We start from the raw sequence: 27362 nt of genomic DNA on the forward strand, positions 1-27362 counted from the left end.
ATATATATATAAGGCCACTTGAATTTAGTCTCTGCATCGATTTTGGATATTAGCTCATCCATCTCTGTAATGCCAGTTAAATCTCTCTCTCTCTCTCTCTCTCTCTCTCTCTCTCTCTCTCTCTCTCTCTCTCTCTCTCTCTCTCTCAACAAAACCTGTTGATATCATAGTAAATTTGGAAGTTTGCACAAAAGCACTTGACAGTGCAAGTTTTAAAATTATACAATTTAGGAGGCTCACCACAACAAAAATCATGGCGCCCAGCTGACCGAGTGATTACACCGGGTCCTTGGCTCTGTTCGATCCCACGTTTTCTGTTATGTCGACTGTTACGAGAAACAGTTCCTCCGTTATGCTAACAAAGATAATAAAATAGTTAGTCTCATGACATTGTCTTAACGGCAACTTTAAACTAATATCTTTTCGATTTCAATTTTCACGAATTTAAAAGAATATTCACAAAATTAAAATAATGAGATTATATTTGACAGGATTCCTTAAAGCTGCGAAAGTTGTAATTTTTTTATTGATATTTTTTAATTTTTATTAAAATTTTAATAATATATGTTGTAATGATAGCTACTGTTTTATTCAAGTCGTTAACTTTACGCACTTTTTTGTTTTCATTTTACTCAATATGAAATCCTTGGAAAAACAATTCCCCTTCCGCCCTTTCACTCGCTTTTGGCGTCTTACGATATTCCTTTTATTTTGCAGTTAGTGCTCCTTTGAAATTCATCTGTCTATCAGTTGCTTATTGGCAGTTGCGTTATCGTTCTTAGATAAAAGGAGGAAAAGTCGTAAGTGAAGGTATTGTTCAGTTTGCTTGATGTGCTGTGCCACTAACACAGTATTCAAGCGGAACTTGCAATGACTTGTTGCTCTCCGTCGTTTTAAATTAAGTTCTAGAAACATTTAAATCCCGTAAGGCGGGGGAGGAGGGGGGCGGTCGTGCCGTCGGTGTACCTAACGCAGTGCACTGTAGGCATTACTTAATGTTCGTTGCAGCGTCCCCTCGGCCCCTAGCTGCAGTCCATTCCATTTCTTTTACTGTACCTCCGTTCATATTTTCTTTCTTCCATCTTACTTTCCACCCTCTCCTAAGAACTGTTTCGTAGAGCAACTGCGAGGTTTTCCTCCTGTTACACCTTTCAAACCTTCTTGCTCTCAGTTTCTATTTCAGCGCTGAATGACCTCATAGGTCCCAGCGCCTGGCCTCTGGTCTAAATTTTATATTCCATTCTATAGACATTTAAAGGCCCGTGTGCCTTTGATTTGTAATACGCCAGCGTTTTAACATCAGAGGTCATCGACTACCCTTTTTTATCATGTTCGATCTATTTTTTATTTCTGGCAAGACTGGGCGAGATGAAAGTGCACGTAAATTTTTATTATTATTATTATTATTATGCAAATACTTACATCATGCAGTCTTGCAAGACCATAAACTTGTTATATAAAATTCAGCAAAATAGAATGTCCAATTGGGCAGAAGGGGGGAAACGTGAAGAATGGAGATAAGTAGATAAATGGATGCATACACAAGCAGCGATACAAATAAAAAAAACTAAAGCACTAGTCCATAGCAGTAAATTTAAGCAATATCATCATAGTAAACGACTGGAACACCCGGTCAGTCATAGTTGCACTTCATCCAGAGTCTGATAATACGGTTTAGGGTTCAATTGAGATTGTCCATCATCAGTTGTCGGTAAGCGCTTTGTATCAAGACGGATATTATTATTCATCTTAAAGGTTGGAAGCGCGAAGCCTGAAGAGGCAGACTGCTAAATATAATTGCTAATGCTGCTCTGTCAGTAAAAATGTATAATTAGATAATCAGTTTATTTCTTCGATTCTGCATCCGTAGTCACTAGATAAGCGAAAAGAAAAATCAATCTTTGCCCAAGATAAAGCGTCTAAGGGACAAAGTACGTGATGTGCAAAAACTTTCCATTTTTACTTTTCTGTAAAAGAAAACTATTGTGCCGGCTTTGTCAGTCCGTCCGCCCTCAGATCTTAAATACTACTGCGGCTAGAGGGCTGCAAATTGGTATCTTGATCATCCACCCTCCAGTTATCAGACATACCAAATTGCAGCCTTCTAGCCTCAATAGTTTTTATTTAAGGTTAAAGTTAGCCATAATCTTGCATTTGGCGACAATATAGGACATGCCACCACCGGCCCGTGGTTAAAGTTTCATGGGCCGTGGCTCACACAGCACTATACTGAGACCACCGAAAGATAGATCTATTTTCGGTGGCCTTGATTTTACGATGTACAAAAAACTCGATTGCACCGAAGAAACCTTGGCGCATATCTTACTTGTTATTGTCTTTGTTGTTTTTCATGTTCTTCACACGTTCGTTTAAGGACCATTTGTTAGATAATAAATCAACCAAACAACAAAATGCACATCTTTGAAGCAAAAAAGAGAAGACTGGAGTGAATTTAATTATGTTTTAACCGTATTTTTTTTTTCGTCGCTTGAACTCTCTGAAGGTGAGTCAATCTCTTCGATGATGCATTTAGTGAGTGCCTCTACGATGTCATTTCCTAACAGGAGTCTGGTCTTCGTGGCTCATGCCCGGTTGAAAGTGAAAGGGGGAGATTATTCACCTTTATAACTCTCTTCCTCCAGCCCTTCCTTCTTCGCCTCCGTCATCCCTCCCTCCCCCTCATTCCCCAATCACTCTCGCTGTATCACACTTACACAGATACACAAACACACACACACACACATACACACTCTCAAGAGTTTGTCTCTTTCATACTGCAGTTGCTAAGTCAATGGTGAGGCTTAACATAAATCCCTCTATAGCCTCCTAACTGCTTCGTGTATTAATAAATGTTGGTTCATCTTTCACACGATACACTAGTCAGTTCTGTCTTGCACAAACTCTTGCGCTTTCTGGGATACTAAAGCCCTTCTTTTTCACCCTTCTTTCATTAAGTCATCCGAGGCTTATTTTTTTTTATTTTATTCCTTTCTTGCTACCAGATTTTCCCATATATACAGACTTATCGCCAGTCGACCTTCTTCTGTTTTCTAAACTAGACTAAACCAGATTAGCAAACTCCAGTCCATTACTTCAGCTGTTACCTACCACAACATATTTTTCATAATCTGATATTTCACTCCATGGAATTCAGCTTAAAGTTTACTAACAGATCTTTCCAAGATTTGCCAGGTTTTCAGTCACACTTTCAACAACCATACTTCCCTTTTTTGACTGAACATTTATCTTTCTTTAGTCTTCCCCAGCTTTAGATTCTGCAGTGTTCCTGCTGCCTTTCTTGTATAACCTATTTCATTAAACAATGCCCCACCTATTTTAATAAAATTTGAAGTAACCGCTGTACTTATGGCCTCTTACTCTAATACTTTTACTGGTTAACACCATACTTTTCATTTCTTAAGCATCACCATCCTTGACACTGTTGCCTATGCAATTACTCTAACATTTCATTTAATATTATCTTACAGATACTTACAGAATATTTTCTAAATATCGACAACTCTTTCAAATCGGTTTCATCGCTAATTTTCTCATCTGTAACCATCAGCCAGTTCACATAACATTCACACCGTACATTTAACAAAATTCATCTACAGTATATCTCTGGGATTATGGTCATTCCACATAGGATGATACGATTAAATACTCTTGGAGTACGAGATCCTTGTCTCGAAGTGGCTTTCATATTAAACTAGTCCTCTCTTCAGGCTTAATTCCTTCATGGGTTTCGCGAAAACTCGAAATTCAGACGGTCTGAGTATACAATCACTTTAAACAATTAATAAATAACTAAACAATAAGACTGTTTTAAGATTTATATGTGGCCAATTCAGATGTTCCCGTTTTATTTAACCTACGTAACTGGTTTCCTGTTATTCAAGTTGTCCACTTAGCAGACGCTTAGTGTATGATTACTTTACTGTTAACCTCTACCATATCTCTCGATTTGTTAGTTATCATCTTGCTATATGATTACCGTCTCTGGGCAAGTTTCGATATGTGAAAGTCTTGTACCCCTTATATTTTTTGTCTTTAAATTTTCTCCTTGCAAGGGATTATTCTGTTATACTCTATTTAGAGGCAGTTTTTTTTCTCAAGTTTTCATATATCACATTACAGTATTATATGGGAAACCCAAAGTAAAAACGTATAAAACACTACATAAATATATACATATATATGTTATATAAATACAGTAGATTATATATATATACATTATTTATATATAACCCAAAATATATGTATAATTTCTGTTTATTATATAAAACAGACAAAGTATATCAATATAATTTCTGTTTATTATGTAAAAACAGACAGTATTTCAATATAATACTCACACACACACACACACATACACACACATATATATATATATATATATATATATATATATATATATATATATGTATGTATATACTGTGTATATATATATGTATATATATATGTATGTATGTATGTGTGTGTGTGCGCGCGCGTGTACAATATATGTTTGTGAGTATATCTTCCCCAGGTAGTTACGTTAATGGGTGCTACTTCAGTACAGAGACAGTAACGACCATTCAGTCCTCTTGAGGGGACCAAGTTGCGCTTACTCCATGAACAGTAATGTTCAGTGGTACCACTGACTCATTCATTCATTAATATACCCACACTGCTTATATATATATGTATATATATATGTATATATATATATATATATATATATATATATATATATATATATATATATATATATATATATATATATATATATATATATATATATATATATATATAGTGTATATATATGTATGTATGTATGTATATATATATATATATATATATATATATATATGTATGTATATATATATATATATATATATATATATATATATATATATATATATATATATATATATATATATCTGTGGGTATGCTTGTTTGTATATTGCATATATGCGCAGTGTCAGGCTTACATGTGCCCATAAATAGGTGTGCGTAGAAGGAGTAGCCTACTTATGTTCATTTACAGGAAGTGCACTACATTTTTAAGCTTTTATACGTTCATGCGCAAGTACATATCACTATTTCCAATTCGGAAGGGAAACTTACCTGCTCTCTCTCAGTGGAGGAAGGTCACGCCAGTGAATCTTCTTCAGCTGTATCTCAGTCTTATGCCTCTCCGGAGGACGAACCTGCAGCTGGGCTGATATCAACCTTCGGGAACACTATTCAACCTTCAGGAACACTGTTTTTGTCGTGTGCGTGCGCCTTCGGCGATGTCCCGTCGAGGAGTGGCGTCCAAGTCTTCTGGAGGCGGGGTTGTCGTGTCTTCTGAAGGACCCCGGGAGGTCGCCATGTCACACCTCTGCCATGAGGGCTTTTTTACATATCTCACTCCGGATCGAGGGGAACAACGAAAGCCTAGGCCTAAACCATAGGGTCGAAGCTCCGGTGCCGTTCCTCTGGATAATGGCCCCTAAAGTTTCACGACGGGAAGAGAAAGTTAGGAGGTTGTAAGGCAGGGCTGGTATTTCATCCCTCAAATGATTATTGACACTCAGTATGTGGGTATGACCTTGGAAGGGGTGAAGCACCCCCTCCTCACCCTCCTCCTCTTACTCTTCTTCCTCCCCCCTCCTCTCGTCTACTTCCCCTACCGTATGGTAATGACAATGATAACAGGTCCATTGCCAGATCCATCAAGCAAGATGCTTGACAGGCCAATGGGGAGTGCAGCTTGTACTTCCTTTATGGCTATATTCACAGTCAGTTTCGGTTTCCTACGTACCATTGCACTTTTGCACGCTGTCACCAAATATGAGTCATGTAGTTAATTTAGAATGCACTTACATACAAGATTGAAAGCCTGTGAAAGGACAATTATTGGATTCGGCCCTTTCAGCTGATACAAAATGCTTTTAGTTTTTCCGCGATTTTATTAGATATATAATGGTTATATTTTTTGTTGTTGTTGATATTCAAGTACATTTACTTACTTTCAGAATTTCATCACACGAGTATTTGCGTTTCTTGACTTTCAGAGATTTATCAGTTTACCATTTGACCATCTTTGCTATTTGGTCGTTCCTTCTCGGTCTTCAGTAGGTGTCGCCTAAGTTTCCGTTTTCATTTTTGCGTTTAAATATAACACGTGTTTTATTTTCTCCAGCAGAAGTCGTCGACAGTTTCCATATATTTAGGTTTAATTTTTTGGTCCAAATTCCTTATTGTGTTTTATATTATATATGTTAAGCAACTTTTGCTTGTAATTTCTATTCAACGTACTTATTGTAGCAGCTAATATATCATGTTTTGCTCATGTGTTCTCTTTAATCTTTTTTATTTCATTCTCATCATGAGAGCATTTTAATAATATCGCTTTTTCTTGGCGTCCGTTGAACTTTCTCCCACTGTGAAAAAAAAAAACAATCTCAAAAGCCATTTTCTTAGGCGCTCCAGTTTTCCAAGTCTGACGTAACGAAAGCTGTAAAGAGGTGACCAATTTCGCCTTCCTATAACAGCTCCTTCCTGCTTTCGGGTCGTCAGCCACCAGTCCGTTCTTCCTTCTTCCCGTTCTTTGACTGTCTTGCTTCCTGCTTTTACTTCCTAGTTCACATAGTTCATGTTTGGTACGCGTCGCGTCCAGTTCCTGAAGTTGGTATGTTTCTTGTTGTGGCTACTGTGGATGATACTGTTTTCAGGTTTGTACGAGGTAAATGAACGAGTTATTATTATTATTATTATTATTATTATTATTATTATTATTATTTCTGAAGGAGAGCTTCTTTCAAACAAACTTCATTAAGGAGAATGGCCGTCTGGATGCCATTGAGTTTATATTGCAGTTTTTCTTTTTCAGTCTCTCGATTGGGAAACTGCAATATAAACTCAACGACATCCAGATGGCTTTTAATTAATTATTTATTATTATTAATTATTATTATTATTATTATTATTATTATTATTATTATTATTATTATTATTATTATTATTAGTCTATCTTCTTGGTAAAAACTATTGTTCAGCTTTCATTGCTATCGGAATAATAAAACTTGAAGTTTTCCATATTTTCATGCAGGTGCCTTTATAGCATTGTCATTCCCTTTGCTTGATGTTTGTTCATTATATACTCTTTCCTGTCTTGCTGTCATGACGTCCGGCTCTCATTCGGTCAGGTGCACTTGGAGAGCCATTATAGCCACAGTTTACTCTATGGAGAGCAGTAGACATAGAATAATTAGGCATTAGGATACTCTAAGGGAATCAAGTGACCTAGAATAATTAGGTATTAGGAATTCATATGCCAATGCATATCCTAACAATTTTTCAGCCTAAGTGCATGTAGGCAACCTTTTTTTGCTTCACATTCTTGGAAAATTGTTGGGTGTTATAAACACATTATCCAACCTGTAAATGAAGTTTAATTTATTCATATATCTCTTTGTGCTCATAAGGACTGCAGTTAGTGACATCTGTTACAGCTTGAGAGGTTGTGGTTAAGCAGGCCATGACTTGCTAGTCAGTGGGTCCCACAGCACCTACAAGTATCAGAGGGGCACAAAGTGCCCTCGAGAAGGATGGTACATTGCTGTGAAAACCTTTGCATACTGCTACGGGGTCGGGATGGGGTGATCCAGCTCGGTCCATGGCCACTCTTCTTCCGCACTGACTATAAATAATCGTATTATTTTTTCCTGGAATGATCAAATACTTCATTTTTAAATGCATGCATGTTAGCCTCGCCTAAAGAGAACTCGCTGTCCATGAATGTTACATCAAAGAATTTTCAAGAGGCATAAATGAAGTGGGCTTCAGACGCCCATCTGTATCATTCCATAGAAACTTCTTAGGATCTTAAATCGTTACAAATTGGATTAGATATTGACATAATTAATAGTGTTCCAAATACTATGTACATCATTTATGCACAAGTGAATGTGATTTATAAACTAATATGGACACAACAGAATTGTTCTTTGTTCACTGTAGTATTCTCAATTGCTCATGCATGATGTCAGCATCATTTTAGAGAAAAATAATAAGCAATAAATTTTGAACCAAATTATTAATAACCCGTATGGTTTTATCTTTACGTCCGTGTGCAATTTAAATGAGGGAAAATAAACTAGGTGAAAATGTCACCACCAAGGAGCTCAGATATTAAGTTCAAGAGATTATGACTTCATGCTTGGATACAGGGAACTTAACTGTGTCTCCTGTTTTGCCAGAAAACAGTTAAGATGCAGTTTCCATAAAAAAATAAGGTTTTCACAGAAGTGAAACAGCCACTGGATTTTAACTCGCAGTCAATCATACCTGAACTTATTTTTATCGTCGATATTTCAAGACTGGATGGAAACATTTTACCCTTTTGTCCCACAAGGTTAGCTATGAACTCTAAGAGATTTATCTTAGGTAATGCAACATACATGATTTGGATTTATCTAAAAAAAATTAGTAAAAAATTACTTAGGTAATACAACATACATGATTTGGATTTATCTAAAAAATTAGTAAAAAAGTACTTTAGTTTTAAACAAGAATAAGGACGGCATATTTTCTCGCTAAGAATTAATCATATTTTTGGAAGTATAAGCAGAGCAACAAAAGGAGGATATTGGGGAGGCAGACAGTTGGAGATTCGTTTTGAAAGAAGATTTAACAGATATATATATACATATATATATATATATATATATATATATATATATATATATATATATATATACTGTATGTATATATATACATATATCTATACATGTGTACATATATATATACTGTATATAATATATAGTGTATATATATATATGATGTGTGTGTTTATGTGTGTGTGTGTGTGTAAGTGTACGCGGAAGACAATACGTAAACGGTACAATGGAAGCAAAGCATTATCCGATTATTTATTACTACATGATGTTTTTAAGACTCATAAAGCCTTAAAAACATCTCGTGTTTGGTATCGGATAATGAATATATTTAGTTTCCTCAGCTCATTACTTATAGTTTCCTCTTTCTCTGAAGTGTCGAGATTATTTTGATATATACTGTTTTGTTTTATTGGAGGCGTAACTAGCAAATATGTCAGGCGTAGTGTAGGCTGAAGAGTAACTACAAATGGCCCAGAACTGTTCTTAATGGAGTCATATTGGGCTTAATAAAACGCTGCTTGATTTCTCTAGAAATGTTGTCTTCGTGTCTTGATTTGAATGGCTTTCCAATACATTTATATAGCATTCTGTTGCCTAATGCTCTGAGCTGCAGTGGCGCAGTCAGTACAAATATGTATTTGATCATGTTAATGTGTAAATGACATGCAGTTAATTGATGCATATTAAATAAGAACGCAAGATTAAATGAAGAAAAAACAGTTTATGTCTTTGGAAATTGTTTTTGGATAATAACATATTCAAAAACAATTTCCAAAAAATAAACTAATCTTTCACTTAATCTTGTGTTCTTATCTAATATGCATCAATTAACTGCATGCCATTTACACATTAACATTATCAAATACATATTTGTACTGACTGCGCCTCTGTAGCTCAGTGCATTAGGCAACAGAATGCTATATAAATGTATTGGAAAGCTTTTAAATTAAGACACGAAAGACAACATTTCTAGAGAAATCAAGCAGCGTTTTATTAAGCCCAATATGACTCCATTAGGAACAGTTCTGGGCCATTTATGGTTACTCTGTACATATCTTTTAATTCTTGGGATCTTTCACATTAATTTTAAAATTAGTCAAATTGTAAGGAGTCTTCTCTACAATACAAAATACAGTATCTGGCACGGTTCTCATTAAAAAAGTAATGATTTCAAAGACGGCATTAGGAAAACAGGAGATAGAAAGTGACGGCCTTGCTGTCTGTAATGTATGAAATTCCCCTTGACAAGTTGCATTGTAGGCCATTTTGCGACTGGTCATATCAGGCGCAATTGTTTGGGAGGAAATGCACGCATGCGCACAAACATTTGAAATATATATTCGATTTAATATATGCTATTTTAGTCTTTTATCAGTGTAGAGGGATAGAAGAGCAAAAACGGCCTCATGTATGTATTATGTATACTTTACCATTTGTACATTCACCTACTTCATTCTCACTATCTTTCCCTAGATATTTATTTTCTTAGCCCCTACTATATCTTCATTCCCTGTCATTTTAATTTTTTGTTTTTTTTTTTACCTTTGTTTTTATTCCTTTATTCTTTTTTTCATACCCCCATACTTATCTTTATGTCCATTTCCACAATGGTTTTTTTAATTCGACTCGTTAGTTTATTCCTCCCTACGGCTTTATCTTTTTATTATTTTTGTTATTTCTTTACACTGCTTTAGTTTTGTTGTGTTTTTCCACTACTTACCGATTATTTTCTCACTCAGTGCCAACAGTGCCATATTGACTGGGGATTAATTCATTCTCAAATAGATACGGTTAGAGTTCCAACTTTATCATATAATCAGTCGGTTCCCTGGCGGAATTGAGTGCTTCTTATGATTGCCTAAACGGAAAGAAATTGTCTCAGACTTGCACATATTTTCTTGTAATTGCTTTATATATAATTATTTTCAGTACAAAGTAAACTTTTCGAAAATAAATTGTTATTTATTTCAGAAAAAAATGCTTAATATCCATTTTTCCATTTTAAGCAAATCGCACAATTATTATTCCTTGTATAAGCACAAATTATTCAAGTTGATTAAACCCCTTTTCACCGCATTGCCAGAAAATTATGCCGATCACATAATGCTGAAAATTGTGCAATAAACACACAGAGACAAATGCCATCCAGAAATGGTGGGCAAAATGACCCCTCAATTCAGATTTCCGCGTGCGTCAGTAGTGGTTCGGATTCAGATGGTTCATTGCGGAAATCGGCCCCCTGTTTTCAAGTGCCACTGACTAAGCACTGAATATGACGTGTTGTTTCGCTCATAAAGGAACTGCGGGATGTAGATACATCATCCCTTGATAGATGGTGTTTGCTGGCACTCGCGCCATGGATGCGTATTGGTTCCATGACGATTCCTTACGAATCTGTTGTCGTCCTGCCTGTCAGCACCAGAGAAACTGTACTGTACACAGACGATCAATCTCCTTTCTAATCTGCTCTACCAGGAAAGCCTCGATGGTTCCTTTTAGCTGAGGAAAGGGGTGTACAGATTATAGAACGAGTTGGATTATTGAAGCGACTTATATTCTTATTACGAAAGTGTTTGTTTGGGTACTTGCTGTTGGATTTTCTGCGTCCTTTAGAATCCCTATAGAGACTCGGTGACTCGCCTCATTGGTCGGAAGAGCGGGTCTGGGTTGAGGGCCCTGTGCCGTCAAAAGAGCGACTATACCTCTTTCAAAATTGTTCTTATAACAATGTTGTTCTTATAACAATGTTGTTCTTATAACAAATTTATAAAGCACGCAGGATTGAAATATAATAAGTATTAGATTAAAACCTTAATGTACAATTTTATTTCTAATTCTTTGTTGTGTATGGTTGTCATTGGACGAGTTCTTTTTGACCAGTTAGCTGACAACTATGATAAGAAAACGTCGCACATAAAGGCTCTCGGTAAAAGGCCTATTATATAGGGTTTTTGCATGCAAGGAGAAAAACTATTTAGTTAAATAAGAATTCTTCATGAAGAAAGAGCGTACTTTTATTGTAGGGAACTAAAGAGTAATAAAAACATCCATTTTTTGTTTTGTTTACCTCGAAGACAAGTGTGCGGAGTATAGCGGACAGAATGGTTGAATTAGTAGGAAAGTCTGGTTATTGATGTTTTTTTCATGTTGTTGTTATGCAGGTGACATTCGTTAAGTGCCACTGACTAAGCCGTGAATATGAAGCATTGTTTCGCTCAAAGGAACTGCGGGATGTATACTCATCACCCTTTGATAGAGCACAGGTGATCATTTCCAATCCAACTGTTTGTTATGAGAACAAGGACAGTCCTGTCCTGGGTTTTATTCTTCATTTTATGAAAAAATTTTTTATAATTTTATATCCATTTTCAAGAAATTTGAAAATAAGAATTTTTGGCAAGAAGAAAAAGCAATGTAAGGCATACATACGACTGTACAGTAATTTACTGTTTAGCTGAAAAGGAAGAAGACTGCATGAAAACATTAAAAGAACGTATATTTTACACTAATAAATACTAGAACATAAGAAAGAAGTGAGAAGATAAAAAAGAAGAGCTAACATCCTTGATGGTGCGTGGGTGGGCGGTGGTGTTCTTGTTTAGGACTGCGTACCTTTGAGTACTTAAAAGACTAGACCATACCAGTCTGTCGCATGCTTGATGTCACGTGTTTCCTTTTAGACTTACTTGATTTTATTTCGTTATCACTTTATTGCGTGATGTCGTTTAATCTATGATGTTGCAGTCGGGTTTACGCATGCGCTTGAGTGTATTTTGTGAATGTGAACTGCTGACCTGTCTGTGTACATAGTTTGTACAGACTACCAAGTCCTTCTGTAATTAATACTAAATATTTACAATTTACAGAATTGCGGTGTTATTTGATTTTAGGATATAAGTCAGTTGGATTTAAGATTGCAAAAAATGAATGAACTTAGCCTGGAAATTCGCTGCTTTATGTTCGACTTACGAGAGAGCTTGTAATTTGAATGATGTTGAAAAAACCAATAAATTTGTTAAGAATTTACCAGCACCTTCAAAAATAAAAAGATAAGGGGTTGATACTGATTTGGGAAACAGAAAATTGCTTGAAGAATGTTCCAAAAAATCCGATCGATGCTGTGATTCATTATATCTCTGCCGACGTTGACTCTATTTTTTTTTTTTCAAAATTTTACTTAATAAGATACTGTCAAAATCAGAAGACCAGGTCACCTTCCCCCACATTTATCTAGTTGAGGTCATCGGTCACCTAGCTGGTTGCTCTTATGTTTGGTTTCATCCTTTCAGCCTCCAAGATCTAGAAAGCTTTCCCAGCCCCGGGTTTTCTTTGATTCATAAAAGAAACCACAATTTGGAGAACAAATATATTCTAAAGCACATCAAGTTTCGGAGCGCCATGCTCCCTCTTGAGTGTGGAGACATTAAAACCCAACTACAGTCCACTGTTCTCCAGTGTGTGGTGTTTTTTGAGTTTCAAATGTTGATACTGATCTGTTATCATCATTTTCTTTGATTCCTCTGACATTCCTTCTAAATTGGTCTTTCACGTCTGTGGAAATGGTTTCCTGCCCGACTGTATTTCGCCCCTTTCATTTGGTGTTTGCTATACTAAGGGCATTTAGTTGCCAGTAATTTCGACCCCCATATAAGATCAAAGGTTTTCGTTCTCTAAAATTAATTATAAATCGAAAGTCTCAAAACGACTTGCTCATTCTCCCATTCCATTTCGAATCGGATGTAATTCTACGCATGTCCATTGTTCGCAAATGCCTTTATGCGAGAATAGAGATAATGACCTTTCCTTCTCAGAGTTAATGGCCCCTATCGAGGAGGCGTAGCAAGCATTCCCGAAATAGACCGTTATCAAAGTACATGGATCCTGGTGGTGGCATCTTGGTGTGGGTGGAGGCTGATTGCCCATGGGAGGAAAGGGTGGGGTGAGAGGTGTTGTGGAGGGAGGGGAATGTAGTGAGGGAACCTGTACTCTTCCTAGAACTGTTTAGAGTGAGTTGATGCGTTAAAGGAATTAAATACCGTGGAAGCTTCTACTGAGGTTTGGAATGCAGCTTTAAAATCAAGGCAAAAATTTGAATATGGGAATTTGAGATAAAGAAAAGGATTCCTTGAAGTTGTCCTTGACGAAGTAATATTTTAGGTAATGCTTGTAAACAGCATCGAAACTCGGTTAATAATTTAAAGAATGAACCCTATCGAGGTTTGCTGGATAATTTTCCAAGTAAGAACAAGCAAAAGTATTCTCTTCAGAATAAAGTATTTTACTATTCAGTGAAAGTGAACGATTTTTTTTTTTTTTTTTGTGATCGAGAGACCGAAAAAGGATAGTTACCTAAATAATGCTCGGTCATAGTTGGATAAATAAAATCAAATAAAAGCTGGTCATTGGGCTTCCTGCATAACAGAGATAATGTTGAATTATCCAAGAGAGACGGGTCGTTCCAAGATACTAAAAATGTAATTGGACGCTGCAGTTGACCTGTGTGGGTTGTTGAACAAGTTCTCGGCTCAACCCGTGAAATAAAACGAGAAAAACAGTTTTTACATTGTTTTTAAGTCGTCCCGAAAGTAAATTTGAATTTTGGGCCTCCAGGCACTCCTCTGCAGGTTTCAGTTTTGGGAACAGTTACGCGCCAGACGTTACTTGATTTTGGGATCAGTTACGCGCCAAACGTTACTTGATTTGGGTAGCGAGACCAGAGGTGAAAATTCAATCACAGTTGGCTTTATCAGCCTCTGCCATTTGAACTATTGCTTTCCCCCTGTATTTCTGCTTGACTGATTTTTTACAACTATCACAGTTCTGATTTGTCATATTCCCCTTTATTGGTCCAGTCATTTTCCAAATAGTTCATTGTGACATTGCCATCAGCTTGCCCATAGATGCACTTGCTAGAATTTTTTGGAGACAGAACCATTGTGATTCCATGGTTTGCTTAGAATCTTTAATGCAGTTTGAATTTTTTAATTCATGTCTTCTCCTGTGTTACTTATCTCCTGTAGAAATTCCAGGAATCATCCTGGGAAAAAGACTGTAATGGCCTGGTGGTTTCACATTCATGGTAACCACCTTGCAGATATTAGTCGAAATAGTATACACGAAGCCAGTACGGATGCCCTAACGGTTGGCTGTTTGATAGTCAAAACTTTCATTTAAAATCAGTGGATGAGTAATATTCACTTGTTCGTAGAAACTGAGGATTTGGATGTCCTGACTTGGGGTCATCATAGTGCTGTTCCTGACCTTGAATTCGGCAGCCAACTTGATTTGACGTTAGATAGGTACCGTAGGTGAGTCCTCATTGAGTGCGCTGACCATGTCTTCTCGAATTTCCTTTAAGGTAATACCCTTCATTTTCAATACATTATCTTGGCATGGCCTATTATTTTTTTTAAGACTGCTAAAGCCAAGTGACTTTTGACGGGCCTGCAGTGTGACGATGGTAAGTAATTGAGTTATAGTTAACTTATAATAAGTGGGGCATCGTGCGGCCACAATCTATTCATATAAGAGGTTTTAATATGAAGTCACAGTACAGTAATATATGTGCCTGTAGTGTGCTTATGGGACACGGGACTGGTCACCACATGCCACATTTCCTCTGCGAAGATTAGCAATCCCAGGGTATTTGCGTTCAGTAACTGTCGCTTTCCTTCTGCTGTCAAGCTTTGGAATAGTTTCTTTAGTTCCTTGGCTTGTCCCGTCGGCCTTCGCATGAGAGTGGGGATATCAGAAAAATCAAACTTCCTACGAAAGGAGGATGATAAGAAAGAATCCTGTGTATCTCTCAAAGGAAGATCATAATTTTTATACATCTACAATAAAAGGGGCCTTGGGTCGATATGTTATTTATATTCCGTAGAAATGTCTCAGAATCGAAGCATCTCTATCGCAGTTTTCACAAAATGGGTTGAAGGCGATTTTTTTTAGTTAGCTTTCATAAATATATATCAAGCTAGGTTTTTTCTCGGTTTTCAGTAGATGGGGTAAAGATCGATTTCTTGTTCTTCATAAATGGGATTAGTTTGAAAGCTCTCTTTTGTATAGCTCAGAATATGAGCAAAAGTAGATCTATGTTTCGTAAAAGTGTATTAAAAAATAATTGACTTAGTCCTCATAAAGGGTGACGAAACTCAACTTTATTTTTTATTGTCTGGTTATAATTAAAAGTGATACTGTTGATTCTAACATTGTCTCACATTAACAAGGGCCCAAATTGACTTTTAACTTAGCTTTTGTAGAGAGAAGTTTCAGTAAGAATGTGGTTCAGATCGTAAAATCTTTTTCTTTTTTCACCTTAGAAAAGGGGTTAGTGTTTCTCTTTTTAGCTTCAGCAATTCTATAATAGGAAACAATTCTGTCTCTTTCTCGAAGGCAGACGTACTGTCTCACTCGAAAGGGCAACGGCCCGGCGCTCTTGTTCATATGAGCATCGTACTCATGAACTGTCAAGGCAAGTCTTATCATTTTAACGGAAACGAGTCGATCTAATTCTTTTCTTTTTGTTAAGTCGTTCTTTATAATCGCCACCGGATGGCCCTCGATTCGAGAAGTCGGTATAGAAGAGAAAACTAACAAGTCTTGTGGATGATTATAACTTGAATGAACTAGAGGTTGAATGCAATATTGCCACGAAGCCCATGCATCTTTCGCAAACCATACTAAAGTTATTCATGTTTGCGCTGCAAATTATGTATTTGTTTTGATTTCAATTTTCGATGTGACTACCCAGATGAGGCTATTGAGTTGAATATTGGCTACAACGCAACAGTTAAAACAGCTGCATATTCTTATGACAGTTTATTTAGCTTTGCTTTTAGTTGACAGTTATTTTTTCTTGATGAATTTGTTTTATTTTACCCTTTGATTTTTTTTGTGGGAGGGAGAGTATTTTTTTAATGGCTTCTACGTTGTTGGCTTCTTAGTTAAATTAGTTTCGTAAGATTGTATGCACAGAGTGAATAATAATAATAATAATAATAATAATAATAATAATAATAATAATAATAATAATAATAATAATAATAAAATCTAATTTGAAATTCTGAGACAAATCATAATATTTTGTTGATACTGTATACTCATTAATTTCTTGCAACTCACGAAGATGTACTTTTCATACTTACTTCAGTCGATGTACGAACTGATACGCGAAGCTATAACGTAATGATAGAGTTAGCGGATCAGCTATGAGCGTGTTCTTGTATTTTCCCTAGAATTCCGGCATAATTGTGTAAGTGTCGTGGGAAAATAACTTAGGATTTCAATTCCTTCGGCCGAAGTCAGCGGAGTGAAGCGGTCTCATCATGGCTGTTCTATTTGTGTTTGTTTGTTGATTTTTTGTTACACATAGATGTCGTTTATTTATTTGTTTGCAAAGAGGGAAAAATGGAGATGTCAAACCAGTTGCATTTAGAACAAAAACGCTTGGACGTTGAACAAATAAAAAGAGAGACGCTGTGAATCCTTCCTTATTCTGTTTTATGCAATTTAGCTTTGGACGGGTGGCTACCGTTCTCAGCTAGCACTCTGCTGGCCCCGCGTTCGATTTTCCGACCGTCCAATGAAGAACTAGAGGAATTTATTTCTGGTGATAGAAATTCATTTCTCGCTATAATGTTGTTCGGATTCTACAATAAGCTGTAGGTCCCGTTGCTAGGTAACCAATTGGTTCTTAGCCACGCAAAGTAAATTTAATCCTTCGGGTCAGCCCTAGGAGAGCTGTTAATCAGCTCAGTGGTCTGGTTAAACTAAGGTATACTTAACTTTTTAGCATGTTATTGAACTACGTAATACAGAGAAAGATACTTTGAACCTACTGTTAGGTTGTGACTTTGTATACAGTATGATTACACGTGGAACAGCTAAATGCAAGCCTTATTTCAGCAATGGCTAAGTACATACTTCCCCTCTTCCAAGGGATTCACGACCCTCAAAATATTTTTTTTTAGCATGATAATGCAGGTATGCGTTAATAGAAAAATCCGCCAAACCTGTTAACTGAAACCAGATATAATCAGACTTCGGCAACAGAGTCAATTGAATTCACATACCTACAGTGTATACAACGTGCGCTTGTATGGCAGAAGATAATTGAATGAGGGCACTGTCTTAGCTGTATGTACTGGGACCCGCATCTGTCCGATCACGTGTTTGAAGCTGCAAGACAGCTACAAAATATTTCTAGAATTTACTGTAGAAAAAGTGATCCATTGTTAATAGATGTACTCATCCATATTTTTGTATATCAAGCACCGCGGGGAAGAAATGAAACACGGTTTTAGATCCGGACCAGTGTCGGCTTGATTGGTAACTAAGCCGTCTGAAGATGGGTTAGTTAGCAATAAAACCAACGCCGGTCAGGATCTACAACCGTGTTTCATTTCTTCCCTGTGGTGTTTTGATATATAAAATCCCTTGCAAGAGTGATTATCAGTATTTTCTTTATAATTGTAAATATTTTCTTTTTCAACCGTAAAATGTCTCTTTGGTGTCATTTTTTCCTGTGGGAGAGAGAAAAATAGACTCACTAAGTGTCTACAATTTCCTGCACTTGTATCTATAATATGCATCCCGGAAAACGTCCTCTGACAGTAACCTCCATATTGTGAATAATGAAAGGTGATTAAAATAGCCTCTATCCCAGTCTCCATGAAAAGAAGAGAGGATATTGGGTCCTCTTGCTTATTGGAGCATAAATAAAATAGGTTCACTGTTCCTATTACCTTTTGAGTCCGGTGTGGTTCCCTCTTAACTGTAGCCACACAGGGCCTGAGGTCATGGGATACTTGGCCAACAACGCAGTGGATATGGGTAGGGAGAATTTAATTTTATCCTCTGTTGCTTTAGCAAGTGAATTTTTCACTTTCCTGGACAAAAACACCGGGTAAATCCACTCCTGACCACATGCAGTCGTAAATTAATAAGCGAACAATGATCCGTGATCTCACAAGCTTCCTGTTTCACCATCAGAGACACTTTCGGAATCTTCTTCCTGGTTGGCTAAGTAAGGAAGGATGGTCACACCCCCGTGTGGGCACAGGATATTAAGGCGTTCCCCATCTCAGCAGGGGCGTAGAGGGTGTAGTAGTGAAGATGACCCTGGCCTACTTACAGAGTAATGACACGTGACCTTCGGGCATTAGCAAGAGTATTAGCTTCCCTTGTCGTCTCCGGGTGGGGGCTTTCGAGGGTTGTCTGGGCATAGACAGGGCCTAGTCTGACTTGGGCTGTGACCGCGTCTCTTCGTTTGTTGGTTATGTAGTTCCAGAAGCTGTAGTAAGTACTGCATGCCTGCCACAGAAAAACAATGAAAAAAAAAACAAGCAATCAGCAGTTGGTACATAATTAACGCTTGTGTCTTCAGTTGTTGCAGCAGTTCGGTCACAGCAGCCAATATCGTGAATATCTTTATTTCCAGACTATATACTGAAATTTAAATAAGAAAATGAACAAAGAAACACAAAAAGACCAGCTCACAACTAGACCCCTCGACCACGTGACCCGGGGAGCAGATGTGACGTATTGCCAAGACCAGACACAGGCAAGAGGGTTGTTCATGAGGTTAGTTGGCGGAATGGTGGCCAGGTCAGAGCGAACTCCTGATCAGAATGATTTCATTTGTGATCTTTTCATTATAAGTTCAATGAGTCATTTACTTGGTTATATTAACTTGAGAAATATTCCGTGATTTTTGTTGGATCTCTCGATAATGCATCTGATTAGTTTGTTGTTTAAAGATAATAATAATCCATAAATAGTAGAAGATATACCTGATGTATAAAAAGGGTCCTGCCTGATACACCAGGTGATCTGAGGGCCGATAGGAAGGTCTTCAGAAATGGTATGAGAAGTGGATCCATTCCAAATATTAAGTTAATATCAAAGGCTCCCAGAAATTTTATCGCTAAAACAACGCAATAATTGTCAACAACACGTTTATCTCTTTCATCTTTTCGTCAGATACGTTATCTTTGACTATACTTACGCGGTATAATGAATGGCATGGACACATTAGTTTCTATACAGTATATTGGTATACTTAGACTTTCACATGTTGCGCGCACACACACACACACACATATATATATATATATATATATATATATATATATATATATATATATATATATATATATATATTTTTTATAATATATATATATATTTTTATATATATATATATATATATATATATATATATATATATATATATATATATATATATATATATATATATATATAAACGTGTGTGCTTGCGTGCGCTTGCGTATAAATATTACGCGTATTTATAAATATCAGAGGACACCAGTCCCCAAACCAATTCAGTTCCTGTCGCCCCGCGTAAATCCCCCACTTGGGCCAGTATAATTAAATTGTTAACGACTGGGATTGAGAGTTTCGCTCTAAAATTATTAATTGATCTCATGCGTGAATATTTCTTTAATATGGATGGCGGTCAATGGGTCTTTTTCTCTTGTGCGTAAGCTGACGGGATGGGCCACTGGATGCCGATATACGCACGGCGTAGGAAGGAAAGCTGTTGTGCGTAGTGCTGGGTTTTCTGTTTCATCGAAACCTTGTGTTGGTGATTTGTCTGAATTTTTTTCCGCGTCTCACAACTTATTGTTGTAAGTTATTCAATGTTTTCTCCTCTCGCTCTGGCCTTTGAGAGAGAGAGAGAGAGAGAGAGAGAGAGAGAGAGAGAGAGAGAGAGAGAGAGAGAGAGAGAGAGAGAGAGTAATCAATCTATAGTCTAAATTTGAAGTCCTTAAACATTTTTTGGATAACAGAAATTTGAAGGAAGGGAGATTATCACAAGGTAACATGAAGGTGTACGTGTGTATGAGAGAGACAGAATCGTTCAGCCTATTAAAAAAAAAGGAGGTTATCATGAGGTAGCGGGAGAGAGAGAGAGAGAGAGAGAGAGAGAGAGAGAGAGAGAGAGAGAGAGAGAGGAGAAAGCAGGGAGGTTATCGCAAGATAGTATTAAAGAGAGAGAGAGAGAGAGAGAGAGAGAGAGAGAGAGAGAGAGAGAGAATCGTCTGGCTTCTTAAAGGAAGGGAGGCTATCGCGAGATAGCATTAAAGAGAGAGGGAGAGAGAATAAGAAGCATTGGGCTTCATAACAAGGAACGTTACTGCTAGGCAGCATGAGAAAGTACAGAAGAGTACCTCAAAACCATCCCAAGTGTTGCAAATGACTTCAACAACTGTGCTCTAAATTAGATGCCTTAGATAAGATTATTTTTTGTTATTTTTTTGCTGGCTTTGATAGGCATACGCATACGTTTTGGTATCCGTTCCACTGTTTAAGATTAATAAATCAATTGTAGATATGTTAACGGTGATAATATTTTAGATGATAATGGTAATGCTGTTCCCAACAATAGTAATAGGGCTTGTTACCGTGATGTTGGTGATGATATTATTATTACTAATAATAATGGTAATAAACACTTGAGAAAAGAAGAGTCACGTTCTTTGAAGATGAATATAGAATGAGGCTATTGTGTTGTGTTTTAAGTCTTGGTATATTGTTAGCAATACGCTTAAGTTATTTAAGCATTACGAGGAGTACTGTCCTCACAGTCAGAAGGGACAAACTATAGAGCAGAATTTTACATGGTCAGATTCTCTATGTCAGGTTCCTGCTTGATCCTCTGACTACCTGACCATTCTGGTTTGCTCCGGATGCGGTCACGGATGTCAAGTATTTGCCATGCCATAAGTCTAGGGGTAAGTCTAGTTTGTTAGGTACTGTAACGAATCTAGAGAGTTTTGTTTCTCTTAAAGACATGGCTGGCGTTCATCTTACCCACATCATCAAAAGATTTGTTTTAGCCAGCACAATTCTTCGGCACCTTACGTTTTCCTGGAATTATTTTTGGGTCGGCAATTATCGTTTTGACACCCTTACAATACTGTCAGTTTTGACAATGTGGATGCAGCAGTATATATAAATTTATTGGACAATGCCGTTCAAAAATACAATTTTTTTTTAAAGAAGCTTATCCCAACTCACATATGTTTAAATAGAAATTTATTCACAAAGTTTGTCCCAGAATTCTTCTGTTTATCCTGCTGTCGTAGTTCACATTGTAGAGGGCAGGGAAACAAGATTATATATTATATATATATATATATATATATATATATATATATATATATATATATATATATATATATATATATATATATATATATATATACTCAGAATTCTTTTTTTCATGTTGTCATAGTTCACGTTGTAGAGGTCGGGCCAAGGATTATATATATATATATATATATATATATATATATATATATATATATATATATATATATATATATATATATATATATATATATATATATATATATATATATATAATCGTACGCAAACCACTCGTAGATTACAGTTATCCACTTTCTCTGCCTGTTTCATTTTCCATTTGTCTTCCATCAACTTTGTTTGATTTCAAAACAGTGAACCCATGCCGTCAAAAAATGACGGTATTCTGTGAGATGATCGATACGGCAAGTCTCATCCTCACATAGAAGCCAGTGGTGAGGGAGGCTAGCCCCGGGCTGGACGACGGCAAGTTCAGTTTTTTTTTTTTATTTGAAAAAACTATCATTGTTACAAAGAAAAATTTAATTTAGATGCTCATTGTCAACGTAGTTCCAATTTTACAACAGCACCTCCCAGGCGCCAGATCACTATAATCATGCTGGAAACCACCTGTTAGCCGGGCGGGAAAGAGCAGCTGAGTCTGACGATTTATAACGTGACATTTTTTTTTTTTTTTACAAGGAAGTTTATTTTACGCGAACCTATCTGTTTTGTTGATTATAATCGCCTTTGTACGAGATTCATTTATCACACACCACCACAGGTGAAAAATAAGAGACGGGGTGTAGGTCCTGACCGGTTTCGACTTTATTTCCAAGCCATTGACGAAGGACTGATGCATAGTAATAGACGGCACACATATATATATACTACAGGAACAGTACTGACGAACATACACAACCGTTTGAGACTACAAATCCACCCACAGGCGGGTGTCAAGGTAGGAGTGGCCTTCAGAACTCATTTGGCTAAAAATCACAGTATTGTCCCCTGAGAATATATTGTGATTTTTAGCCAAATGAGTTTTGAAGCACTCCTACCTTGACACCCGTCTGTGGGTGGGTCTGTAGTCTCAAACGGTTGTGTATGTTCGTCAGTACTGTTTCTTTAGTATATATGTGTGTGAATTCTAATGCTATATATCAGTCCTTCGTCAGTAGCTTGGAAATAAAGTTGAAGCCGGTCAGGACCTACACCCCGTCTCTTATTTTTCACCTGTGGTGATGTGTGATCAGTTTTGTTACACCTAGTGAACGGTCGTTAAGGTTTTTCAAATGTTTCGGCGAATGGACTTGCTTACCAACGAAACCTGACTGGTTATAGTTATACACGTATATTGTATGAGAGGTTTACAGTAAAAACAGTCAGTCAGATCCTTTAATTGACTTGACTTGTACGGCAAACAAATTATTACTATTTTAATTCATTTACACGAAACTGGGCTAATAACATCCGTAGAGTTTTACCAATCTCAGTTGTTCCCCTTTTGTGTGCATCATAAGATTATATATTTTTTCTTACGTAAATGTTGCTATTATTGTTTCTTTTTGTACATCTCCGCACTTAATTTACTATTCTTGGTTTCGAGCCACGTTTCAGTCTAATATTCTTGGATATAAAATGAGCATAAGTTAGTACAAATCACGTCTACCACTGTAAAATAGATAAATAAATTAACAACTTCGCCTGCGCGCTTACTAAAGTTTAGCTTCGAGATGGAGTGTAGCTTACGCTTTTAATGGTCTAGCGTTATACTGAAGGAGTTATTTATATAAGTATATCAGTACAAAAAAAAGGTAAAATTGAATTAAGTTACGTATCGACATTTTGTCATTATAAAAATGCGCGACGTCATTCATGGCCCCATATATCATGATTTAGAATTAATTTAAAGAAAGGGTTTGCAAAACCAATAACAATCTGATGTTATTGTTTAATCATACCACATTAGGTTAGGAGGCAGCCTCAGGCTTGGCCTGGTGTCTTTCCTTATGAGGGCCTAAAAAACCGTTAATTTTCTGAAGTTTGTTCTCATTATGGTTTGTATTGTGGGATCACTTTTAGTTTTCTTTAAAAGAAAACTGTTAAGATGGCTTTGTCTGTCCGTCCGCACTTTTTCTGTCCGCCCACAGATCTTAAAAACTACTGAGGTTAGAGGGCTGCAAATTGGTATGTTGATCATCCACCCTACAATCATCAGATATACCAAATTGCAGCCCTCTAGTCTCAGTAGTTTTTATTTTATTTAAGGTTAAAGTTAGGAATAATTGTGCGTCTGGCAACGCTATAGGACAGGCCACGACCGGGCCGTGGCTGAAAGCGTCATGGGTCGCGGCTCACAGCATTATACCGAGACCACCGAAAGATAGATCTATATTCGGTGGCCTTGATTGTACGCCGTGCAGAAAACTCGATTGCGCCGAAGAAACCGGCGCATTTTTCAAATGTTTACTTGAATCTACAGAGGTTTCGACTGAAATGATGATGCTTCTGCAAGTCGTTGCGAAGTTGTCTGAGACGTCGTTGGTTTGGGAAATTGCTGACATCAGATTTGATAGAAGTCCTCAAATATAAGTTCATGATTACTTAAATTTTGCGTATTGAATATCTGAGTTATTGTTTGTTCGCGTATTTTATATGTGTAGTGATACACATACTCGTACATACACATGCACTCATATGTTTGTGTGTGTGCATTGGAGAGAGCGGGAGGCAGTAATCACTGTCACACTCATAATTTAACTTCTGAATTATGGGTGAGCCCTTTTGTAGAAAACTTCCATCATATATTTTGCTTTATACACCTACACAGAAGGCTCATCAACGGCACGTCGAATGCTCCTACACTCACAACGCTTTCCCCTATATTTGCTTTATACACCTACACAGAAGGCTTATCAATGGCACGTCGAGTGCCCCTACACTCACAACGCTTTCACCTATATCTTTACACACTTTCTTCCAAGATGTTGAATCCCTTCCCGTGCAGTACCCCCTTCTCTCAATCGACTGGCGCTTTCTAGATCTTTTTATCTTCTCTCTTACTAACTCTTCCAATAATCTGTCATCACATTTCTTTCCACATGACAAGACTGTCCCAAAATACTGATTTCCACCAATGCTAACCTTTTTGCCACTTCTGCATATCTCCACAGCTCTTGCACTTTCGGTTCTTCTGATGCCACATATTCTACAGAAAAGGCCCTTTCTAAATTTCTACCTTTTTGTCTTTCATTCTCATTCAACATCAGGACGTAACTTCCATGAACTGAGATTTGGTTCAAGAAGTAGTTTAACAACGTATCAGAATTCCAGCTCTTATTTAAAATTCTAAAGTTAGATAAGCTAATCAGAAAATTCATCCTATTCGCATTTAGTAGCTCACTGTGTAAATTGCCATAAAACAAATTTTTAAAAAATTTGAAAACGAGTCTTCAAAAACGTTTTTGTTTTTCACTTAATATATCAGAGCATTTATTGTGGGTGTTGATTTCGGGAGCTACTGTAATACAGGTCACCACATTTCCTTTATTTGCAGAGTGTATACCAAGCATCATTCCCATGCATATAATAGTTGAATTGAATTGAACATAGAATTTAGGCCAAAGCAAAGCCCAAGCAATAGGACATATGGCGTCATTCAGCGCTGAAACGGAAACTGACAACAACACGTTTGAAAGGTGCATCAGGAGGAAAACCTCGCAGTTGCACTGTGAGTCAGTTGTTAGGCGAGGGTAGAAAGTAAGATGGAAGAAAGAGAATAAGAAAGGAGGTACAGTAAAAGGAACGAAAGGGGTTACAGCTAGCGGCCGAAGGGACGCTGCAAAGAACTTTAAAATAATGCCTGCAGTGCACCGCATGAGGCACACTGACGGCACTATCCTCCTACGGGGATGCATGTAACAGTGGAGAATATGAGCTTGTACGTAAGATGCTCGTGACTCTTAAGGTGTTCCAAAAGATCCTCTCCTCTTTAAAGAGCGTCCCTGTAGAACAGTCGGAAGAAAGTCTTGATTTAAATTAGGGTATTCTTTGGCCTTCTCCGCTCACTTTTTCTGTTAAAGGGGAAAAAAGATGGTAGGGGAAATATAGATGCGGATAAATTTAATGAACAAATAATTAAGTGGCCATTTCGTATAGATAGATATAGGAGGAGGAGAATTAAAAATTTATACTAGAATATTGTTATTCATGGTCAGACAAGTTCCATGAACCAGAGACGCTTTTCATCTACCTTTTTTAACCCGAAAAAAAGATGATAGGGGAAACATATAGATACGGATCAGTGTAATTAACAAATATTTAAGTATATTCATGTTTAGATGGATTTTTGAGGAGAAGAAATAAATATTTATACTAGAATATTGTAATACGCGGTCAGACAAATTCCAAGAACCAGGAATACTATTCATCTTCTGCCTGTTTTTATTGGAAAGCAGATGATTAGAGAAATATAGATACGGATCAGTGTAATTAGCAAATAGTTAAGTGCCCATTTCGTTTAGATAGACATAGACATATCTTGAGGAGAAATAAATTTGAACTAGAATATTATTATGCAGGGTCAGTCAAGTCCAGTAAATTTGAACTAGAATATTACTATACAGGGTCAGGCAAGTTATATAAATTTGAACTAGAATATTATTATACAGGGTCAGTTAAGTTCAGTTAAGTTCTATAAATTTGAACTAGAATATTGTTATACAATGGGTTCAGTTAAATCAATTTGAACAGAATATTGTTAATATTGTTATAATTTAATCTAGAATATTTAAGATCAATAAATTTAAACTAGGATATTTTTATACAGTCAAGTAAATCAATTTGAACTGGAATATTGTTATACAGGGTCAGGTAAATAAATCTGAACTAGAATATTTTTATACAGAGTCAGTTAAATCAATTTGAACTAGAATATTGTTATACATTGTCAGTTAAAAAAATGTCTGTTAGAATATTAATATACAAAGTCAGTTAAATCAATTTGAACTAGAATATTGTTACAGAGTCAGTTAAATAAATTTGTACTAGAATATTATTATACAGACAGTTAAATAAATTTAAGCCATATTGTTATACAGCGTCAGTTAAGTTAAATAAATTTGAACTAGAATATTGTTATACAGAGTCATTACAAAAATTTCTACTAGAATACTATTATACAGAGTCAGTTAAATCAATTTGAACTAGAATATTGTTATACAGGATCAGTTAAGTTAAATAAATTTCAACTAAAATTGTTATACAGTCAAGTTAAATAAATTTGAGCTAGAGTATTGTTATATAGGGTCATAGGGTCAAAGTTAAATCTGAACTAGACTATTTTTCTTCAACAAGTCAGTTAAATCAACCAAACACTAGATCATAACATTGTTATACATCCCCAGTTAAAAATGTATGTTAGAATATTAAGCGACAAAACCAGTCACCGATGCGACAGACGGGGAGACAGAGTCAGTTAAATAAATTTTTACTAGAATAATTATTACGAACAGACAGTTAAATAAATGTGAAGCGGCTATCATTGTTATCAGAGGGCCCAGTTCGTTAAATAAATTTGAACTAGAATGTTGCCAATGAGTC

The 27362-nt window shown here is 36.4% G+C and overlaps 2 protein-coding genes across 2 annotated transcripts in view; one reads left to right on the forward strand and one right to left on the reverse strand.

The window, feature by feature from the left end:
• Positions 1-5315, reverse strand: part of LOC136840903 (uncharacterized) — a 53159-nt gene extending 47844 nt beyond the window's left edge. The window contains exon 1 of the mRNA XM_067107866.1: positions 5113-5315. The gene's annotated coding sequence lies outside the window, so the exon portion shown is untranslated. The remainder of the gene's footprint in view (positions 1-5112) is intronic.
• Positions 1-27362, forward strand: part of ERp44 (Endoplasmic reticulum protein 44) — a 157127-nt gene that overhangs the window by 41466 nt on the left and 88299 nt on the right. The gene's annotated exons all lie outside the window — the stretch shown is intronic.

The sequence above is a fragment of the Macrobrachium rosenbergii genome, chromosome 8 (assembly GCF_040412425.1).
Source record: "Macrobrachium rosenbergii isolate ZJJX-2024 chromosome 8, ASM4041242v1, whole genome shotgun sequence".
Classification (NCBI taxonomy): domain Eukaryota; kingdom Metazoa; phylum Arthropoda; class Malacostraca; order Decapoda; family Palaemonidae; genus Macrobrachium; species Macrobrachium rosenbergii.